At 47.5% G+C, this 21,826-nt stretch overlaps 1 long non-coding RNA gene across 2 annotated transcripts in view; it reads left to right on the top strand.

The window, feature by feature from the left end:
- Positions 1-21,826, top strand: part of LOC135896423 (uncharacterized) — a 657,092-nt gene that overhangs the window by 185,206 nt on the left and 450,060 nt on the right. The gene's annotated exons all lie outside the window — the stretch shown is intronic.

Genomic DNA, 21,826 nt, shown 5'->3' with positions numbered 1-21,826 from the left:
TTTCCACAAAAGAAGTATCAAAATGGATCTTTCACCATGCGAGAATTCGCTGCGCCGCACCAATGTATTTTTTTTTCTTTGAGGCGGAGGCGCCCAAATGAAAAAAAAAAAACGCATAGGAAAGTATGTTGGCCAGAATCGAATGCCTACTTCGGGCACCTAATGGGGCTACGGAAGGAATACCGAAGAAAACGTGAGACCCTTGGTCCACTGAGAACCATACGCATACTGCTCAGTAACCTACAGCGGCGAAACAAGACTTTCCGGAAAGGTTCCGCTCAAGGAATGCGGTGCAATCCTTCGAGTTCCCACAGTGATGGCGGCGAGCGACCATTGTTTTTTTTTCTCGTCTGCTAGCCAGAAAGCGTCCAAAACTCTGTTAGGTGAAAATCCTCTCGGCCAGAGCAAACCGAACGCGCACCGAAGTGCACCTCATGGTGGTCGGGGCCATACGAAAAAAACGTACGCGCTCTGGCTGGCTCTGGCAGCCCGCAGGTAGGGTAGCGAGAACAAAAAAAAAATTGTAGAGGCTCAGTGTGTCCTCGAGAATAAAAGCCAAAGTAGAAAAAATAAATAAGAACGTAGTTACTTTGGCTGGCTTTAGTGTCTTGACATGGATGTTCTGGCGTAGGTTAAAAAAAATGTTGATATTTTTTTATGTGACATGACGGCACAAATGAACCATCCCAACGCTTCGTCTCATTGGACCTCGCTGCCTGCTTTGTCTACTCGTCTGCTAGTGTGTTGATTTGTCTTGTCTCGTTGTATGTTCCGATGTAAGACTTTAGAAAATTCAATAGACCTTTGGCGTCAAATGTTTATAACAACATTACACCCACAAAGTTCCGCAATTGAAAATCTAAAGCACAACTTTGGAAATGTCAATGCACCATTCACATCAAGAGCTTATGAGATTTACACCCATAAAGTTTCGCAATTGATATCCATGCGCTGCATAGATTCCGTGGCCTCAGTGAGATGCCGCGGCGAGCCCGCTCACCATCAATGCGCCCTTGAAACTTTGTGATCGGATGGGACTGCTTGGCGTTATGTGACTGCCGGTGTATGGGCGTTGCCATGAAATCCAGCCCAAGTTTGCAATCTTCGCGGTTAAATGTCTTTTCCAGCGTCAAAAAGACATTCTAGACAAAATCTAGAATGATTTCCGGTGCCGGGTGTCGCTTTGGTCGGCGGTGCATGGACAGCACTAAAAAATTTCGGGGGGGGGGGGGGGGCTGAAGCCCCATAAGCCCCCCCCCCCCCCTGGCTACGCCCCTGGTCCCGAGAGTGTAAAGGCCATCGGCTATCGTGGTGTGGGACTGCCAGCTCCTATCGGCTTTCTTTGCCTTCTTTCCTGAATTTGGTGTGTCTGCTGTATGCTAGGTCGTTCAGTAGCTCGGCGGATATGTTTGTGGACATTGTGGGGGTCTTTGGGTCTCACAGGAGTACCGACCACCGCGGGTTCGAGCTTAGCGAGCCACAGGGCCGCGTCAGCCGTCAGCCTCTAGCGCCGCTGCGCGCGAGCTCAGGCCACAAGGGGCTACCGAGCGACGCACGCAAAAACACAGTATTGCCCTAAAATGAAGGAAACCGTTTATTGTTTCCAACGGCACCCAACACTGCACAAACGCCCGGTCCCGGGACGGCGGGGAACCAAAGGGGTCCCGCACCAAGGGCGAAAAATACAGCTAGGGGCGCCTGTAGCACGTCGCTGCGAGAGCACAGGCTCAAGCTGGGACGCGCCGCTAGGAAAAGTCCCGGCGGCTATGCTACTTGCTCTGGCGATAACCAATGGGCCAACTCGCGAGAGCTCGGGCAATCTCCTTCGGCTTGGGCCTTCGATGAGTGCGGCTCGGCGTGGTACGACCTCGCGCGAGCACTAGGCACCCGTTCTTAGGCTTAGCGTCGGGATAGGAAACAACACGAGGTACGCGCTCCCCGCACGGGCAAAGGCGCCGTGCGTGAGCTCAATCCTAGTCACAAAGGTGTCGGCGGATGAGAGAGAGCATCGTACGTACCGGGTGCTGTCCCAAGGAGAAGAGAGCTGCTACCGTCACGGCAGTAGCCACCAGGGGCCACTCCCGTGACGTCACCAGCTCCGCCCTCACCCACGAACCATGGCGAGTGGAGCGCCACCGCTAAAACTGGTTCGGGCAAGAACGGCATGGCTTAGGAATCCCCCAAATCCCCACAACATATATATATATATATATATATATATATATATATATATATATATATATATATATATATATATATATGTTGTGGGGATTTGGGGGATTCCTAAGCCATGCCGTTCTTGCCCATCCCGTTCTTCGGGCAAGAACGGCATGGCTTAGGAATCCCCCAAATCCCCACAACATATATATATATATATATATATATATATATATATATATATATATATATATATATATATATATGGGGAGGTTATACTTTCGCCGATTACTACATAGTGCCAGCGAACGTACTTGCATTACCCTTGTACACTGCCAGAAAAACGTTGTGCTCGTAAGGACACCTCTATTCTGCGTAACAAAAAAAAATTCCTGCTTAAAACTAGAACAAATAATGTCGACTTACAGGTATCTCTAAAGTAGATTGACCTGTCCCTGGAGCGGCGCATTATATTCCGTTAATTCATTGGTTTATTTGATTTTCATTCATTATTCGATTCAGTATGTGCCACTGGGTGTACGTTCCCGCCGTTGCGAGTTTGACACAAGAAATACGGATCCATTTCTTACGCCTGCCGTCACCATTCTTCCCTAAACAAGCGTCAGACACCGCCTTCGTCCTCGTCAGCTCCCGGCCTGGACGTCTCACGCTGAGCATCCGCCTGGTTTGGTGTTTTCGTTTCGGCGCGGCTTGTGATTCGGCGTGGAGCATAAGCATAAGAAACAGCATAATGTTGAACGTACGACACTAAACGCGACTGTATCTATGGCCATTAGATGTAGAGGATTAATTAGCTGCTTCACTAAGAGAGAGAGAGAGAGAAAGCAAGGACAGGAAAGGCAGGGAGGTCAACCAGAAGAGTATCCGGTCTGCTACCTTACACTGGGGGTGGGGGAAAGGGGAATAGAAAGAAGAAGAAAGGGAGAGAGTAAGCACAAAGTACGTGTGGGAGGGACACTGTGCACAGGGACACTATAAACGGTCTCTTAAACCGGTGTACCTCAAGTATTGCTGTAATGCACGATTCGCTTTTCGTGCCAGTGACGGGTGTGGCCACGGTCCGAGTATCTTTGACTCGGTGAAAGGTCGTAAGTCTAGTCGGTGTAAAGTTTCCTGCAGAGAGAGGCGTTGTACATCGTAGCGGGGGCAAGTACACAAGAGGTGCTCGATGGTCTCCTCGCACCCACAGGAATCGCACATCGGGCTCTCGGCCATTCCCAAACGAAAGGAATATGAGTTTGTGAATGGTACTCCCAGCCACAAGCGGTACAGCAAGGTTGCTTCACCGCGGGAAAGGCTAGATGGCACTTGTAGCCGTAGCGTGGGGTCCAGTTTATATGCTTCACTAAGAATTTACGTTACATAGATAGGAAGGTGTGTCGGATCTGCATAATTTCTTTCTTTTCTTTTTTTGCCTTCATGCGCGCGACCACAGTGAAGCTGGGCTTCAATCTTATCACGCTTAAGAAGTCAGCAACCGTATAACACCAGCGTGTAAGAGTTGAGATGAAAGGAATGATGAACCCGCCGTGGTTGCTCAGTGGCTATGGTGTTGGGCTGCTGAGCACGAGGTCGCGGGATCGAATCCCGGCCACGGCGGCCGCATTTCGATGGGGGCGAAATGCGAAAACACCCGTGTGCTTAGATTTATGTGCACGTTAAGGAACCCCAGGTGGTCAAAATTTCCGGAGTCCTCCACTACGGCGTGCCTCATAATCAGAAAGTGGTTTTGGCACGTAAAACCCCAAATATTATTATTATTATTATTATTAAAGGAATGATGGCCTGACACACTTTTGGGGGCCGCAGCCCACGCACACCTCTGAAATAATTCTTCAGACAAAGGACGCATAATTTAAGCAATCATGGTGACACCATTTTCCGTCAGAAAGTGGAGCATTGGTTGTCGCACCTGGAAAAGGCGACATACGCTCTGAGTATAGCATACGCCGCTCATTACGGGTCATGCTCTTCAGGATGACCAGACGGCGTATATTAGCAAACGCGGGGTATAGAACGGGTCGGAAATGTGTGGCACAGGGGGCGCTTGTAGGCCAAGGCGAAGTTTACAACGACCAGCATCGGGTGCCCTGCGAAGCCCTCCATGCTGCCTGCTGGCTGGCCCTCCGCCAGCCGCCGCGCATGCAGGCAAGGCATGGCAGCCCGCGGTCGCGCCTTGGGGTCCGGGCGGGCCGAGAAGGGGGGGGGGGGGGGGGAGTGGCGACAATTGGACGTTCCCCCGGGCCTGTTTTCCGCGGGCCGAGCCGCTGATCGATGGCCGGCCCGACGGCTGCACGTCAGAGGGCACCGGACGGCAACACTCCCCCCCCTCCCCCCTTCCTTCCCTCTTTCCCATCGGGCTTTCTGCTGCGCCTCCGTGGCCGTCTACGCTGGGCTGGATGTGGTGCAAACGCGGGCATGATTCCCGGAACATCGGTGGCACTGCTGAAAAAAAGAAGTTCGTGAAGGAGGCCATGAGTGACTATAGGTCGCAATATTTTTCTCGGAAAACAAGAAACACGAAAGTACGAAAACGGCTGCAGGCGACCAAGCCTGCGTGTGACCGCGTGTGCGACATCCTGACGAGTGAGGACCGCGAGGCTGCTTCGGTCCTTGGCTGAATGGCGCTCCGCGAGCTGAGGCACCTTCGCTTCGTTGTTTGTACCGTGGGCACTGCGCTGTTACGCCTGCAACACTTAGACAAGGCAAGCGAGGTGGCAACAAGTGCCAAACATGCGGTAATATATTGATTAGTGTCTTTCGTGCACCCTGTGGCTCATAGAGACTTCTGTCTATAGTGCTATCCATGCTACAAAAAAAAAACAAATAAAGAAAGAACGAAAAAAAGGGAGAAAGAAAAGAAGAGTTCCGTGTGTCCGTCGGAGTTGTATTTCGGAGCTGCCCGAAGAAATATTTTGTGGTCTTCTATCTATTTAGATAGCCATAAAGAACTGAGGCTTGTAACTGCACTCTTTCCGTTTTTTTATCATTAACGTATCGTTCCCTTGCTCTATACGCTCACATTCGATCTGTAATCAGTGCTTTGTTATATCAACGCTGTTTTCAGATCACCACGCTAAGGTTGCGAGTTTTCTTAGGATGACTGCCTCAAGCGCGATTCACCCGAGCAAGAATTCTCATTATCATTTGCAACATACGCACCACAGTCCGCCTTTTCCCATCAGCCCTTGCATGCAGCGTCATCCGCACCGTGCCTACATAAATCCATGTATTTCGTGAAATAAAAGTTGTCTTCGAAGAGCATGAGTTCTTCCAAGACAACTTCGTTATTACACTATTCCTTGTAATAGGAACTTCGGGGACCATCGAGCAATTGTTACATCCAATCTTAGAAGCGTGGATGTTGACCGATATTTACGATCGCATTTGACGAACAAATCAACCTGATATATTTACGGGGCGGGTTTTCACTGATGTTAAACGAGTCTGCACAGAAAAAAAGAAATACAGCAGGACAGCCCAGAGGACAAACGTACTTATGATCTGCTTCGAATAATTTACAACGCTGGTAAATCAAGTTGCCGTAATAGTGCTGATATGCAAAGCCAATTGAGAAACTTGTTTTTATAGCGAAGCTGTCAGTGCGACTTGAAGCACTCTAAAATTACCATCCAGATGTTACTGGAAAGTAAAAGATGATTTCATTTTATTTTATTTGATCGCACCCATGTTTTCTCGGTGTCCTGCGGTCGATCTAAATGATCCACCGAGTTTGGATACAGAAGGAATTGGGGGCATGCTAAGGGTAACTCGTGGATAAAATGAGGTTAATTACAGCGCTTGTAAAAATAATTAATTCAAGTATATTAAAGCGTTATTCGCGTGTTTTGCGAACCACGTGGAAAGCTTGTCCGCTCTAGTGGGAGAACTAAAAGAGGCATCAAGTTCATATGTGATAGAAATCGAAGGCACGTTATGGCTGATGGATGTGCAATGTGTGTAGGTTCATTACGGCTTTTGTGGTAAGTTGTATATTTCAACATTGATGCAACGGTGCGTTGTTTAGGCCAATTATTCACTTGGGACCCGTATCAAGAAAAGGTAGCCTACATAATCCTCAAAATTGTAGCCAATACGGCAGGGTGCTCTCAAAAGCAAAGTATGCAATCATATATATTATATATATGTTTATATATATATATGTGTGTGTGTGTGTGCGCGCGAGCATTCTACCGGTGAGAGAGTCCTGGTAGAACACTATATATATATATATATATATATATATATATATATATATATATATATATATATATATATATATATATATATATATATATACAGAGAGAGAGAGTATAACGAATAGGAATACAGCCTTATGTAAAGGGGATATAGCCGATATTCTACAGTTGAGACTATAAAGAAAGAAGTGAAGTTAATGTGGGCGTAACAATTTAACATTCGCAATGCACTGCGTATGCAAACTTTGGAAAGCATTCTACGCCTGCTAAAAGCGTTATAAGAGCGTTTTGCGCATGTTTGCATGGTTTCCTGGGCGAACACTAGTGGTATCAAGCTTAAATTTAAGCAAGCGAACGTGTGCGCGTTTGTTTGTCTCTTTTGTTGTTGTTGTTGTTGTTGTTGTTGTTTTACCGAAAGCCCGAAGTTTATTTTATGTTTATCAAAATAAAGGCATCCTTTCAGTGACTATTCCAAGGTCTCAACATTTTATAAGCAAGAATAACCCAAGCGATTCACGCTAGCGCAACCTCTGCCGTGACAATTACCAAGAGAGGTGCATTACATGGTGGTGGTGGTGGTGATGGTGCAGCAGCAGGCGGGTTTAGCTTGGCATGCATAGCCGGCAATTGTTCCGTCTGAGCCTTCTATGAGTGTCACTGTTTGTGTCCCCAGGTGCCGAAGAGCCATGTGTCTCGCACGAATGCAGTCAGCAGTCGTTGCACTCCCTTCCTGAAAGCTGCGGGCCCTCCGAGAAAAACGACGTCTTTAAAGGTCCTGTACGAAAGACCATTCTTTTGCAGGCTGTCAGCCATCGCTTTTCTTCCTGTGTCGAACTGCGGGCATAGCCAAATGTCGTTCGATGTTGCCCATATCACCACAGAAGGCACAAGTACCAGTCTTGAATGACCAAGCCGGGGTGAACGCGTAGTCGATTCTGATGCAATGCAACAGCGTTGCTTCTTCGCGAGTAAATCCATGGGTCACACAAGATTGGTGTAGAATCTGGTGGATCGCCCTAAAGACAATGCGTATTCCATCCTTGGGGTTCTGAAATATGTTCGGCGCTCTCACATGCTGAAAAGATGCAAGCTGTACTGCTTCGGTGCAGCCCCGACATTACGTAATGTCTTTGAGCTTTTGCGGCTAGAATAAATGAAGTGAAGATATTATATGGCGTGTAGTGTGTCAGCGACGCCTTTCCCGAGTCTTGTTCCGGCATTCTGGGGCACTTGGAGATCACTTTTCCTATCGTGCCCTGCATGTCATGCTTTCACGTACAACTTCAACAGTTTCAAGTCTTCCACCAGCATACCTATCCATAAACCAATTCACCGCATATGAGTTTTCTTTTTTTTTATCTCTCTCTCTACTCAAACGTTGAACCAAAGTACACTCACTTGGCATTCAGAAGAGTTGCATTCACGTTTTTCACACGGCGGTTTGGGCAAACTTCGATAAATTTCACGTGAATACACAGCCCGGCGCACCACGGGCGTATCGAATGACGCTATACGCGGGGCGTTGACCTTCCCTGCCGATATGATCTATTCGAATTTAAAGCGGCGCTAAACGCTCGTGTCGACACGACGGCTCCGTTCGCTCCCGCTCGGGAGTCACAAAAGGGAACCGCATGTACACGTGACCTCCGATTCGGGGACGCGTGGGACATAACAGATGATCTTGAATTGAGCGTCGTTCCGGTACGCGTGTTCGATGGATGCGCAGCATACTTGGCATGTGCTCGTATACGGAGATTTGCGTTTGCTCGTGTACGTCCGAGGGTTCCGAAGCAACGGTGTCTTGTGCGCGCATTTTCTTTTTATCTTTTCACACAGCTCGCACGCAGAATAAGGTTCGGGTGTTTGCTTTTGCATATGTGTAGGGCCGGGGTTGGGGTGCTGAGGCCGTGGTGGGGGGAAGGGACGCAATACGACGCATTGTCTTGCGGAATTAGCGGATCGAGCAAGAGGCTTCATTCAAAGCGTGAAGTCCTACATCCTTGCTCCAGATAACTTGATACTTGGTTGCGCTCTTTGGATTGGCTGGAGTTATGGTTCTCAGAAAGCACTAAGCCTTCTTGGTTTTTTTTTGTTTTTTTCTAGCGAGGGTGATTAATGGAGTCAGCGCTTTGTTTTTCTCATTAATCTGGTGGCATTTATGGCTCTGTTATGGTGTAATATTCCAACAGAAACTATTTTCATATATAGGTCATTGCTTCAAAATATTTTTAGTGGTTACACATGAGGCGAGTCATAAATCTATTACTTAGTAGTTGTATTCTTGAAATGATGTAAAAGTATACATATATGGGACTGTGCGCATCATGCCATCAACGGTAGATATAGCAGCCTAAACTTACATTCACATTTTACACTTGTGAATGTCATTTTTCGAAAATTCACTGTGTAGTTCCTTTGGTCGATATACGAAAGAGAAATTTCCGGAGTCGTCTTTGTCCATGCGTGCGTGCGTGTGTGTGTGTGTGTGTGTGTGTGTGTGTGTGTGTGTGTGTGTGTGTGTGTGTGTGTGTGTGTGTGTGTGTGTGTGTGTGTGTGTGTGTGTGTAAGCTTATTTTTGTTGTTTCCCCTCAATTGATTTATTTTCATATATTTTCTTTTCCTTTATTAGAGTGGTTGGGGTGGTGTGTGCAACGGTACTGTTTGTCCCAAACGTGTAGCTTGCTATTATTTTTGCTATTATTTGCGTAATATTTTATTTGTGCCTTCGACAAACTGTGCAATATTGCGATTAAGGTCCTGCGCTTTCACCCCTGTTAGTGCTATCTATAGCCATAAAATTATCATTGCGCCAAATAATGTCAACATAAATGATTTGAAACACTGTCACAGCGAGGCATAATAAAGTGTTACACGCACCAGTCATAGAGCATTGCCATAGAGCGTTGTCAGCAGTCATAGAGCGCGATAATTGAAGCAAGCAATGGTGCTTAATTGTCACGGAGGCTGCATGCTTAGTAAGGACAACAGATAGTTAAAGCGAATATGAGTTAAGAATATAGTTAAGCGATAGTCGAGTGAATTTAGCATTTTTTCAGGTGATATACGACACTTACTCTATAGTATACAGTGCCAGGATTGCGGTGTTAGGTTCAGAGCATCTCCGGATGCATTATAACCAAGATTTTGGCCTCAGCGAACAACTATATCAAAGTCACATGTGGAAATGTGAAATGAAAGCAATTAATGTTTTATATGTAAGATATTTTTATCCTATATTATTCCTTTAATTCATGGCTCATAACGATTTAGCCCATGTAGACCAAGCGAAAATGATTAGGCAAGTGTTGATCTGATCCCCCTCTTAATATATTTGCACACCCACAAAGAAAATAATTATATATGGATGAAGATGCAGAGAACTCCTCCTTTAGATGACACGTTACCACGATACCATAGCAGACAACCCATGTGCATGCAGAGATCACATGAATAACGCGCAGTCATTGTGTTATTGCGTCATGTATGTAAGTATGCCCACACTATAGAGCTGCTTCTTGAGAGTGAAGCGAGAAATGTAACGCTTAGGCAGCCCGCTTTTTCTTTTTCAGTTATGCTGTGCATAGCAACAAAGTATCTAATGTATATAACAATAAAGTGGTACTATATAGAAGCCGATGTCTAGCCATTCGCTGTTATGAACAGTAATGATTTAGCAAAAATAATCTTGGCTCTCATTTGGACTAATATACAAGAAACGTTACTACCAGCTGTACATAGTGCACAGATATACAGGCATTGAATTGTAGAGCCAAACCAAGACAAAGCGGAGACGCCTGTGCCCTTCGTTTCGATCGCCGTTTTGTCTGCTATCCATAGATGTGAAACAAGTGAGCCGGCTGGTACGTCCCACATGAGTCAGCATTTCCATAGCTGGCCTTCTCCTTTCCCTCTTCTTTTCCTCCTCCTCCTCCTCCTTCTCGACACGAATTTTGATAAAACGATAGCCGCGATAACCGCCACCGCCGTTGTCTGCGCTGAAGTACCAGGTTTGACCGGGAAATGTAGCGGTGATGGCCATAAGGGGCCACGAATGCGTGCAACAGTCCTAACACTGGTAATACTGGAAGCGATGCTGTGTTACGCAGGCGTGAGACGCGTAAGTGTGGAGTTCTTCTGCTGTTTGTGTTCGGAAACGGTCGCGAATTTTGGTGAAGTGCCCGAAAATGAAACGTATACCCTTGGTTTGTGGTGGTTTGTGATTAGCCAAGGAAGACCGCGCTACAAGGAAAAGGCATATACAAGCAAGAATGGATGCTTTCGTTAACCACCGTCGCCAGCACAGCGGCTGGATGTTGGTAAGTAGCACACGTGTTTGTGCTCGACTCCTCCACTATATTTAAGCATACGCTTGATTTGCGTATTGTATTCACGAATGACGTGGCCTTCTGCATATCCAGCTTAACACAAACCCATGGGACAGCGTAGGAGAGCAGGCAAACAATAAGAACGGTGGTTTCATTGGACTAGCACTGTATACTGTCCGTACCCAGTATCCAAGAATACTGTCCACATGCAGGTGCTTCTTGGCAGTTCTCCAGACGTTTGTGGTTTCTAAATGTTTAGAGCCAGACAGCTCCTTTGTTCCGCGCTTCTCCGTCCCTTACTTTTGGTGGGAAAGAAACATTCGCTATTATCTTTTAATAACTTGTAAGCGTTAGTATTCGTACAATGCAGCGAATTCATTCATTCTCAATAATTGCTTGATAATTTTTAAATCTATAGAATTCAGAGTCATGGAAAAAAGATTGAACAGGTTGAAAGTACGTTAATTAAATCTGGAACGGTGTACGCCGTCTTCCGCCCAGTTATAAAATATACTCAATGCTGGAGAGAACCACTTCCGAGCAACGCTACAAGTTTTGTAAGTGGCATACGTGATCCTTCGGACTCATCCTGTCATATCCAGGGGTGACTTCGACATTGGAAACGGCCTGTGAAAGGCAGCGGCTTATATTGCGGAAGGGCGGCCTCGATGGCCACTGGCGCCGACAGCTGTCCGATCAGGCTTTCCGCGTAATGTCCGGATTCGATGCACCGAATTGAATGCCCAGCGGGCACGAAAGACGGATTGCTTTATAATCAACCGTTTACGGATCCGATGACGCTTGCACTTACTTTCTCTTTCCCTTTCCTGTATTTCTCTTTTCGTTTTAACGTGGTCGAGTGAACAGAGCAAAGCAAAGATAATGCATTTTTCTTTTTTTTTTTCCGTGGCCTGTAATAGGCGGATCCGTGGCGATCCTTATACGTACCGCCCCGGTTTTGTCGGCGTTTGTGGTTTCTTGAGAATTGCGTACATATATAGTTCCAAAACGAAAAGGGAAAAAAAGATAAACAGCGATTGGAACACTTGAGCATCGATATTTCATGGGTCGCCGGATAATGCACTGATCACCACACCAGAACGAAGGTGTACTCTAAATACGAGCGCCGAAAATTTTGCCATAGTCCAATTGATCGCTTGATTATGCTGTCGAAGAGCGCGACGCTTTCACGTTATCTGTAGCTTCGTTCCTTTTTCCTTGCTTCACTTAACTTTATGCGTTTTTCGTTACGCTTCTGTGTCGGTACACGCAATACACGCATGATACACGCAATTATTTGGTACGAATTTACCAACACGAGCGCACTTGGGTGCGTTGTCTTGAACGGAAAAATGCCCCGGCCAGGCGTTATTGCCCGCGTGCACGGGAACCGGCGCTCGCTCTAACTACACGTGCAGTGTATGGGTCTGAATTGTAGTAGCGGTAATTTCATCCGGGCGACAGAAGGTTCCGTCACGTGTGTTGGCGTTCTAGCTCCTCTCTTTAGGCGTAATTAAGGCTGACAGTGGCCACCGTGTATGACTTACATGTGCCCATACTGCCACTCTGTCGCCGTACTTTATAACTCCCTACGTCTCAAGATGGAAGATGAACTTGCTCTATAATTTTGGTCTTATAACAATGTTATCGCTAGTACAACGTTCATTCTGGTCCATTGCGTATAGTCGTTCTGGTTACGACATATATGCCTTGCCTACGGTCGATGCATGCCGACTGGTGTACGGCTATGGTCTCCTGGCTGTAGGAATCAGTCGACCTGATGGGCGAGGCTCCTAATTGTGCTTTAAGAGGGCGACTGGCGATAGTTAGTCACCTTATGTGGTCTCTGTGTGAGCCGATTCGTCATGAATATCTTCATAACCTGACTTCGGACATGCTTATGCAAACTTGTGCCAACTTTATCTGCTTTCTTTGGTAGAATGTATACTGACAATGTCTCGCATCCGGTATTACTAGGGGTCTGCTTTATTATTTGCTGCACTCTGGCAGGGAGAGCGGTAGGCACGTTGTAACCAATTTATGATAGCTCAAAGGGAAGCTCGTTATTTTTCGAAACGAGATCAGGAAGCCTTAGAACACGCACGTATAAAGCGAGATATGAGAAAAAGAAGAAGCATGTGCTTGCTGCGGTAAAGCTATAGGGGAAACTATGGAGCATGTTTTATTAGAATGTCAAGATATCTGCCCAGCGGTCGATTTACGCACCACCGGACTCCTTGAAGCCCTGGGTTTCAGCGAGAGTAGGGGGAAAATAAGCCTGCCCGGAATAGAAATTAGTAAGAGGCGATTGGAAGATAGGTGGAAGAAAAGTAGGGAAACGGCAAAAAAACGGAGACGTACAAAAACAGTTCACAATAGAGGGTCAGAAAATTTGCTTATGGGAATTCATTTTTTTTCTCTTTTTTTTCACCTAGATAGGACATTAGGCCGCATAATAGCAAGAGCTTGCTGACGCAACCTACCGCCCCATTCCAAAGGGGACGCTCATAACATCCATCCATCCTTCCATCTGCCTTATCCAACAGCAAAGAACTTGATCGTCGGAGAGAGCTCCAGCAGGAAAGAGCATGTTACGATTCCAACACGGTATACTCGTATCGAGCGTCGCAGTAGAAGAAGCGGCGCGGCGTCTGCACAATGCCAGCACCTGGTGGTGACTCTGGGGTCAGCATCTGCGGTCCTTCGAGAGAAACAATTTCTGCCGTGGGTGCTGCCGCCGCCTGACGCCCTGCAACGAGCACTGCCTACCGCACCGTCGCAGGGCGTATACCGTGTACCGCGGCGTGTCGGATCCTTTTCCCGCGTACGGTTAGGCCACGCACCGACGGAGTCCGTGTCTGCGTTTCGAGCATTGCCGCCACCGCCGCCGAGAGGAGGCCAATTCGCACATTTGGGCATATCGGACCCCCGCGCGGCATCCGCCGCCGGCATGGCGGTGGTAGCATCTTGCTGTGTGTGTATACATCTAAGTGCGGATGCGTGTGTGTGTGTGTGTGTGTGTGTGTGTGTGTGTGTGTGTGTGTGTGTGTGTGTGTGTGTGTGTGTGTGTGTGTGTGTGTGTGTGTGTGTGTGTGTGTGTGTGTGTGTGAATGGGGGAGAGCCGCTTTTGTGTTCCTCGCGCCGGAGGGCACGTAACAAAGAGCCGCATCCCTCGTTCCGGTTGTTGCTAAAATGGGCCTTTGACTTCGGCCCAGCGCAGTCAATGGGGCGTGCACGATTGCGAACGCCGTGACGGCTGCCGCGGACTTCTGTGCGTGCGTGGCGCGGTATCCTGAAGAGCAGTGGGCGAAGGGAGAGAGAGAGAGGCTTGGGTGGGCTTTGGGGCTGCGGCTGCTGTCTCGTGGGAAACAACAATGGCCCCTATACCTCGAGTTGTGTTGGGTGCCGGTGTGGTACTCCCCCCCCCCCCCCCCCCCCCCCCTCCTCCCACCCGTTCCTCCGGCGCGCAGGAGCAGCGGACCCACCGGAGGTAATCCTTTTTTCATCAAGGAATCTTCGGTCTGCGCCCGCTGCCGCCGTCTGGCCGTTCTCGTCCCGGTCGGAGGTTCCGTGTTGTCTGCAGTATACGCGGCGCACTGTCCACATTGGCGGACCAGTAATCCAGCATTGGCTGTACTGCTATTCTCCGTACAATACAACCAGTATTGGTTGTCCAGTATTGGTTGTCCAGTATTGGTTGTCCAGTATTGGCCGTCCAGTATTGGCCGTCCAGTATTGGCCGTCCAGTATTGGCCGTCCAGTATTGGCCGTCCAGTATTGGCCATCCACTATTGGCCGTTCAGTATTGGCCGTCCAGTGTTGGCCGTCCAGTATTGGCCGTCCAATATTCGCCGTCCAATATTTGCCGTCCAATATTCACCGTCCAGTACTGAGTTTGCCAGGGTGGTCAGTGAGAGCAGAAAGTGAAACAGCGCGATTTCCGGCTGTCAGTTTAGTTAATCCTCCATTTTTGACAGCGGTTCGCAGAATAGATTCCCGAAACCGCGCATGTGTCAGTCTGCAAGCTACGCTTAGAACATGGCCAATTGGCGCCGCCGTAGAAATCTTACGGGTCTCTCCAAGAACAGCGCATGTCGTTAAGTGGCGATTATTTACTTCTGACAGCGTTTCCTTAATTTTTCGCATTATATATGTCATTGCGGTTATCCCTGGACGTGTGCAATTCATGACTGCCTAATTTCTTTTGTTATCATCAAGTTTATTTAACTGTAGTTTTGTATGCGTCTGTCTGCAACGCCTTTATCGTTGAGATAGCATAGCTTACTACTTTAGTTATACGCTCCGTCGCACCGTTTTGTTATTCCTCCTGCATGGGCAAACGTAGCACGCGTGGGTTATGCTCAGACAAATACAGTACATAGGAGCTGCGGATGTACACCCCTTCGCTGCCGGCTAGCTAGTGCATTCAGTCGACGCGGAGAGCGCGTGTGCTCAGCGGGTGCGAACGCCACCCCCCTGTTAATGCGGGCATTCTGTGCTGCCTTGCCTAGGCTTTTTCATGCCCAGTGTAAGCGCTGGCGTTATGCGTGGCCCATATAGCCTCTTTCATCATTGCCACTCTGTTTTCATCGTTGTGACAATCACTGAAAGCGCGCGTGGGTATTAGTGACCACGGAGTGCATGACTAAGCAGCTTGTTGAGCCACGCAATATTTGAAGTTGTCAATCTATGGTGATTCGAATTCACTGAAAACGGACTATGGGGTTCTTGGTTTCAGCCTCGGAATGTATGTCCTGTACGGCGTATTGCGCATTCGTGCTACGATTACGTGACGCTCGTATTTTTTTTAGGCTCTTGCCTTTTTTAGAATGAACAAAAAAAAAACAAAAGCAAGCAACTGTGTTCTCCAGTGCGATTTCTCAAGCTGCAGGCATAAACCACCATATAGGGCTTATAACAGTCGCGTTTCACAAACTTGCAATCTTCTACGGATACACATTAGACACTGCAGGACACGTTGATCGTTTGACATTTGCTAAATTAAAATGCACTCTCCAAGGATGCATTTCTTTCTTCGTCTGTTTCGAATGCATACTTTAGGATTTTAGAAATGCTGCGCTGACGACTCAACATCACTTTTTTCTATTCCACTGGCTTTCCACTCACCTACGCACTGTCTGTCGGTTGTGCGACTCACGCCGCTCTAAAGCACGCGGAAGCTGTACGTTTACGACTGTATATATATAGCTACATCTTCCTTACGCAGATTTCGGGCACAACAAACGCTCTCACCTGCCTTCCCAAAGCAGTATAAGGGAGCCTGCAGGGGTGGTGTCGAAAACGGCTTGTCGTATATACACGTGTTCGCCATACATACGTACTCGCGCCGATTCAAACTGCGTAAACGTCGGCAAGTATGCCCGGTGCAACCGTACATACAATATGTGAGCGTGCGTGCGTGTACTTACACGCACCACGCTTGCTGGAGCCGCTACGTATATAGAGCCTCTTGTTCGTCGCCTGCCGCTGCAACAACAGACATGCGCCTCTCTGCCCGTTTCGACTAATCTTTCTTCGATTCGTCAATTGGCAACGAGAGTATGATGAACGAGGCTGGACAAAGGCCAAACCGCTGATGGCACCTTCCTTCTTTCTTTCTTTCCTTCTCCGCTCCCCCGATTCCACCCTCGCTGGCGCTTCTTCTTCACGCCTCCGCTTGTAGCGTGTGTGTGTCCGTGTGTGTGTGCGCGCTCGAGTCTGCTATATGCGGCCTCGCGTTGTATGAGCACGCGTGTGTGCGTGTTCTGCAGCATGTGCCCGGGCGCTCGCCGGCGTGGACGTGCGTACACACACACAGGCTGCACCTACACTCGGAGACGCACGCACAGAATGCGCGCGCGAGCGAGCCATTTACGAGGATGGATTGTCATTGTATCGCGCGCGTGATCTATATAGAGGAGCGCCTCTCTCCTCGGGCGTGTGCATGCTATGCAGACGCGGCGTTGTATACAGAGCTCCATTCTGCGCCGTGCTCACTTGTGTGTGCGCATGACGTACGCGTTCGTCGTCGCTTGTGTACGCCTTAGTGTGTGTACGGGAGGAGAGTGTGAGGTGTTGTGCGTGTCTGTGTGTGCAACGCTGAATGAGGATTTCGCGATGCGTTTTGCGCCCTGCCCGCATGCGAAACGCTTACGTATAGTGCGCCGCGACGTGGCATGCGCACACGCCGCGCGATCGCTCTCGACGCCTTTGCAGCGCGACACGCGCTGCCATCGCTCAAGCGAAACTCAAACTAGATGGATGCGCGTGTGTCCCCTGCACACAGTTGGAATTAGCCACCGCCGGCCGCATGCGGCGTCGAGGCGCGTCTTCGTCAGCTCCTCCATTTATTCGGCTCGCTAAGCTTTCTTTTTTTTCTTTTTAATTTTTGTTTGTTCGGTTGTTTGTAAGAGCTGCTGGTGCACTGCTGTGGCTCAGCTGGAGGCAGGTGTCGTGAATAATGGGACTCGTGAGCATCCTTTGGCTCGGCATTCCGGGCTTCTGTGTTTTATTGGTGCCTCCACGATACACGTGACGGCCGTAGGCCTGCTTTCACGCTGTACATAGTTGCACGTGTCGAAGCTCGTTCGAAGTGTTCTTAGTGGTCGAAAAGGGGGCGGTGCAAACATGCACGCCGATAAGGCGTCTAACATTGCAGGTTTCAATCAATAGTGAGCTTGCGGCCAGGAAAGCATGCGGAACCACCATTCCGGCATATGTTATTTTGTTATTCCGGTATCTGGTATGTACCTGTTGGCGAAGAGACCTTCGCCACGCCAGAAGATTCGCCGTTTCAAGAACTTTGTCGCAATTACTATTGCGATATCCCTGATTCCATACTTATGTACGACCAGATGATTAGAAAAGTGGGTTGTGAACCAATAACTATAAAATGCGTACACGCTCACACGAGGCAAAAAAAAAAAAAAAACCGTTACGCTGATGTCCTTTATCGCGCATCCACACGACGATACGCGCAGTGCACGAACGGGGAAAAAGCTAACTATGCGGAAAATATAGGGCGAGAAATGCGAGAAAGAAAAAGAACGAGGGACAAGTAGGCGATTTTAGGAGTCTAAGGTTCACGGTGGGATCGACAGTAACGTGGCCTGATCGGATTTAGAGGAATCTTTATCAGAAATAATGTTACTATGTATAAATGCATCAGCCAAACCTTCACAAGTTTTCGCACTGCCGCGAGTGTGACTTTGTGAACGTTTTTGACTTGGGCAGTTAATGTGATGCTGCAGTTCATCGCGTATAATGAACTGAATATTCGGAGAGGCCCGAGAACTTATAATAGCCCATACGTCGGGTGTGTCGGTCTTGTTTTTTGTTTATTTTTAATTTTCATGCAATTTTGAAATATCGCCTGCGGCAGGTATACTGCAATTCTCCTCCTTCAGGTGGGTTACTTGGAGAGTACTGCTTGCATGAGAAATCAAAATGCGTGATTGGCTCATTGACAATCTATTATATTTTAACTAACCACTTTGTGGCACATATTCAAGATAACCAGTTTAAGTGAGGGAGTTCACAAAGCATATTCACGCAGAGGGACTTCTTAGGCTTGCACAAGTTTGGAGATATGTATTGCCAAATTGTGCGGCGAAACACATTGGTGTCTCAATTAATTTTCTCACATGACAGAGAATTCGTTTAGTTAAGTAGAGGTAAGTGAAGCAGTGCTAGTTTCAAAATTCGCTCCCAGTGGGCATGTGTTCGGACCCCACTGGCTTCACTTCATCAATCATAGCATGCACCAAAAGTAAATGGCTAGAAATAAGTGTTATTTTATTAATTAGCCAAATATTTACTGGGGTTCCTCGTGAAATTGATGTCGACCTCCTCGAGTAATCTACCTGAAGCAGGGTAATTGCACTGCCTGCCGGATATGAATTTCCACATTTCAGTTTTTAAAGTTTACGAAGACGCACGTGTATATGCGGGTGGCCTTTTGACGCTAAGCAGTTGTTAAGCTATTTATTTTATTTATTCAGGAATACCCCTAATGGCCCTCAGACAGTGGCGTAGCCAGAAATTTCGTTCGTGGGGGGCTCACTTTGCAACTCGGCCTCCCCTCGAGGGATAAAAAAAGATTATATATATATATATATATATATATATATATATATATATATATATATATATATATATATATATATATATATATATATATATACATATATATATATATATATATATATATATATATATCGTTCAACAACCTTTTTTGCATTTTCGTACATATGCAACGACCAGGGGAAAATCTCCATGACGCTGTCCTTTGTTAGAATGTATTGAGCAGGAGCAGCTGTCACCGGTGGTGTATTGCGAGTAATTGCTCGGAAATTATAGTCGCAACAGAGAGCACATATAAAAAGCAGGACTTCTGCAGAGTATACGAGGGCGAGTCAGATGAAAGTGAGCTAATGCGAATATATGACAAACGGGGTACTTTATTACTTTAAAAGTAGTCACCATGAGTATTTAGACACTTGTCCTACTAACCAGTCGCGTGATTCTCGTCTCATAAAACTCCTTGGGTTGCTGCCTCAAAAATCTGTAAATGACTACACGTCATCTTCCGACACGAGTGTGGTTCCCTTGAGCAGTTTTTTCAAATTTTACCAAATGTGGAAGACGCAAGGCAACAGGTCTGGGCTGCATGAGGGATGTTGCAGCGTTTCCCACTTGAACTTTCCCAGTTTTGTATTAACCACATCAGCGACGTTCGAACGGGCAATGTCGTTAAGCAAGATATTCCCAATGCTCAATTTTCCACGTCGTTTGTTCTTGATGGCGACACGCAGCCAATACGACCTTTCAGAATATCTGAAACAATTTAGAGTTTCTCCAGGTTTAGAAAATTCGATCAATAATGGCCCCTAATGATCTAAAAAGAAGTCAACACTTTTCCGGCAGAAAGGACGGCCTTTGTTTTCCTTGGGAATGGTGAATTCAAATGTTTCCACTGTAAGCTTTGCCGTAGTGTTTCAGGCTAGTAGTAGCGGCACCACGAGTCATCCCCGGTCACAATCGCAGACAAAAAGTCGTCACCCTCATCTGGGGTTCTTTGACGTGCACCTAAATCTAAGTACACCAGTGTTTTCGCATTTCGCCTCCATCGAAATGCAGCCGCCGTGACCAGGATTCGATCCCGCGAACTCGTGCTCAGCAGCCCAACACAATAGCCACTGAGCAACCACGGCCTTTTCAATTGTGTTGGGGGTGATTGCACGGTGGCTTTGGCCCGGCCATGGATCTTCTTTGTAACTTTCATGTCCTTCTTTGAACAGTTGGCTACAGCGCTTCGCAGTGGCCAATGAAACGCAATGTTCAACGTATACGGCAGCCATACGGCGAATAATTTCTTTTTGGGAAACATCTTAATTTGTCAAAAACCTCACGACACCAAGCCGTTCAACTTTTGGAGTGTCCATTATGCCACGCAACCATGTTCAACCCAGTGTATGAGAGCATTAAAGAATATTTAACCTCACCTCTGCATGTCACTTGTAAATGAGATGCGTATGTGCTACGCGCATGCCTCGAAAATAATGAACCGAACCATTATTGCGCGGGGTGAAGATACAGCTTGATACAGGGCAAAAAATTGTCACTGGAAACAAAGTTCACTGCGCATATACACAAAACCTCGCAACAAGATATTTAAATATACGTGTGAGTCTCCAATAAATGTACGTACCTAAGAAAAAGTCACTATATATAATGCGTCAAACAAGGCAAATGAACAGGTTGCGCAACCACAGATTCACAGATCACACCTCCCCGCTCCCTCCACTCCCAAAATGTATCGCGTTCGACGGAAGGCGGCGCGCTTCCTCCCCGCTTTTCTTCCTTGCGCACACAAGACTCATCGTCGGCTCACCCCTCCCCCTTCCCCCCCACGCTTTCATTCGCACATAGAGCATGTGGCGCGTGGTCACGATGTTATCGCTCTTGGCCTTTATTTATACGGAACATGCGGTCAACAGCAAGAATGCGCCTGGAGTCTTCATATAGCTGCTATCGCAATAATATAATAGTATCCGGCAACTGAAGCGTCCCGTCGCCCATTACTTTCCGCAAAAGAAGTAACAAAATCGAACTTTCACCCCGCGACAATTCGCTGCGCCGCAACAATGTCTTCCTTTTTTTCTTTTATGGGGCGGGGGGCGGCGAAATAGAATAACGCAAAGGAATGCATGTTGGCTACAATCGAATGCCTACTTTGGGCACCTAGTGTGGCTACCGAAGGAATATCGAAGAAAACGTGTGACGCTTGGTCCACAGAAAACCATACACACACTGCTCGGTATCCTACACCGGCGAGACGAAAATTCCCGGAGAGGTTGCGCTCAAGCGAACGCGTTGCAATCGGTCGAGTCCTCGCAGTGCTGGCGGCGAGCGACTATGCATTGTTTCTTTTTCTGGTCTGCTACCCAGGAAGCGTCCAAAACTCTGCCAGTCGAAAATGCAGTCGGCCAGAGAAAAGGAACGCGCATCCAAGTGCGTAGCGCGGTTGTCGATGCAGCACGAGAAAAACGCATGCGCTCTGGCTGGATCGGCAGCCCGCGGGTTACGAGAACAAAAGAAAAAGAGAAGAGAAAGGGGCTCAATGTATCCTCGCGGATAAAAGTCTAGGTAGAAAAATAAATAAGAACTTAGTTACAATGGTGGATTTAGTGTCTTGACATGGATGCTATGGCGCAGGTGGCAAAAAAATCTTCATATTCTTTTGTGACCTGACGGCACAAATGAACCACCACAACGCTTTGTCTCATCGGACCTCGCTGCGTGCTTTGTCAACTTGTCTGATAGTATGTTGATTTGGCTTGTCTCGTTGTATGGCCCGATGTACGACTTTAGAAAAGTCGATGCACCTTTGGCGTCAAATGTTTACAACAGCATTAAACCCATAAAGTTCCGTAATTGAAAATCTAAAGCACGACTTCGGAAATGTCAATGCACCTTTCGCATCAAAATGTTATGAGAACTTTATACCCACAAAGTTTCAGAATTGAAATCCAAGCGCTCCGTAGATTCCGCGGCCTCCGCGAGATGCCGAGACGAGCCCGCTCGCCATCAAAACGCCCTTGAAATTTTGTGATCGGTGGGGCT

This window comes from Dermacentor albipictus, chromosome 4 (genome assembly GCF_038994185.2).
Source record: "Dermacentor albipictus isolate Rhodes 1998 colony chromosome 4, USDA_Dalb.pri_finalv2, whole genome shotgun sequence".
NCBI classification, from domain to species: domain Eukaryota; kingdom Metazoa; phylum Arthropoda; class Arachnida; order Ixodida; family Ixodidae; genus Dermacentor; species Dermacentor albipictus.
This window is presented reverse-complemented; position numbering and strand designations above follow the sequence as displayed.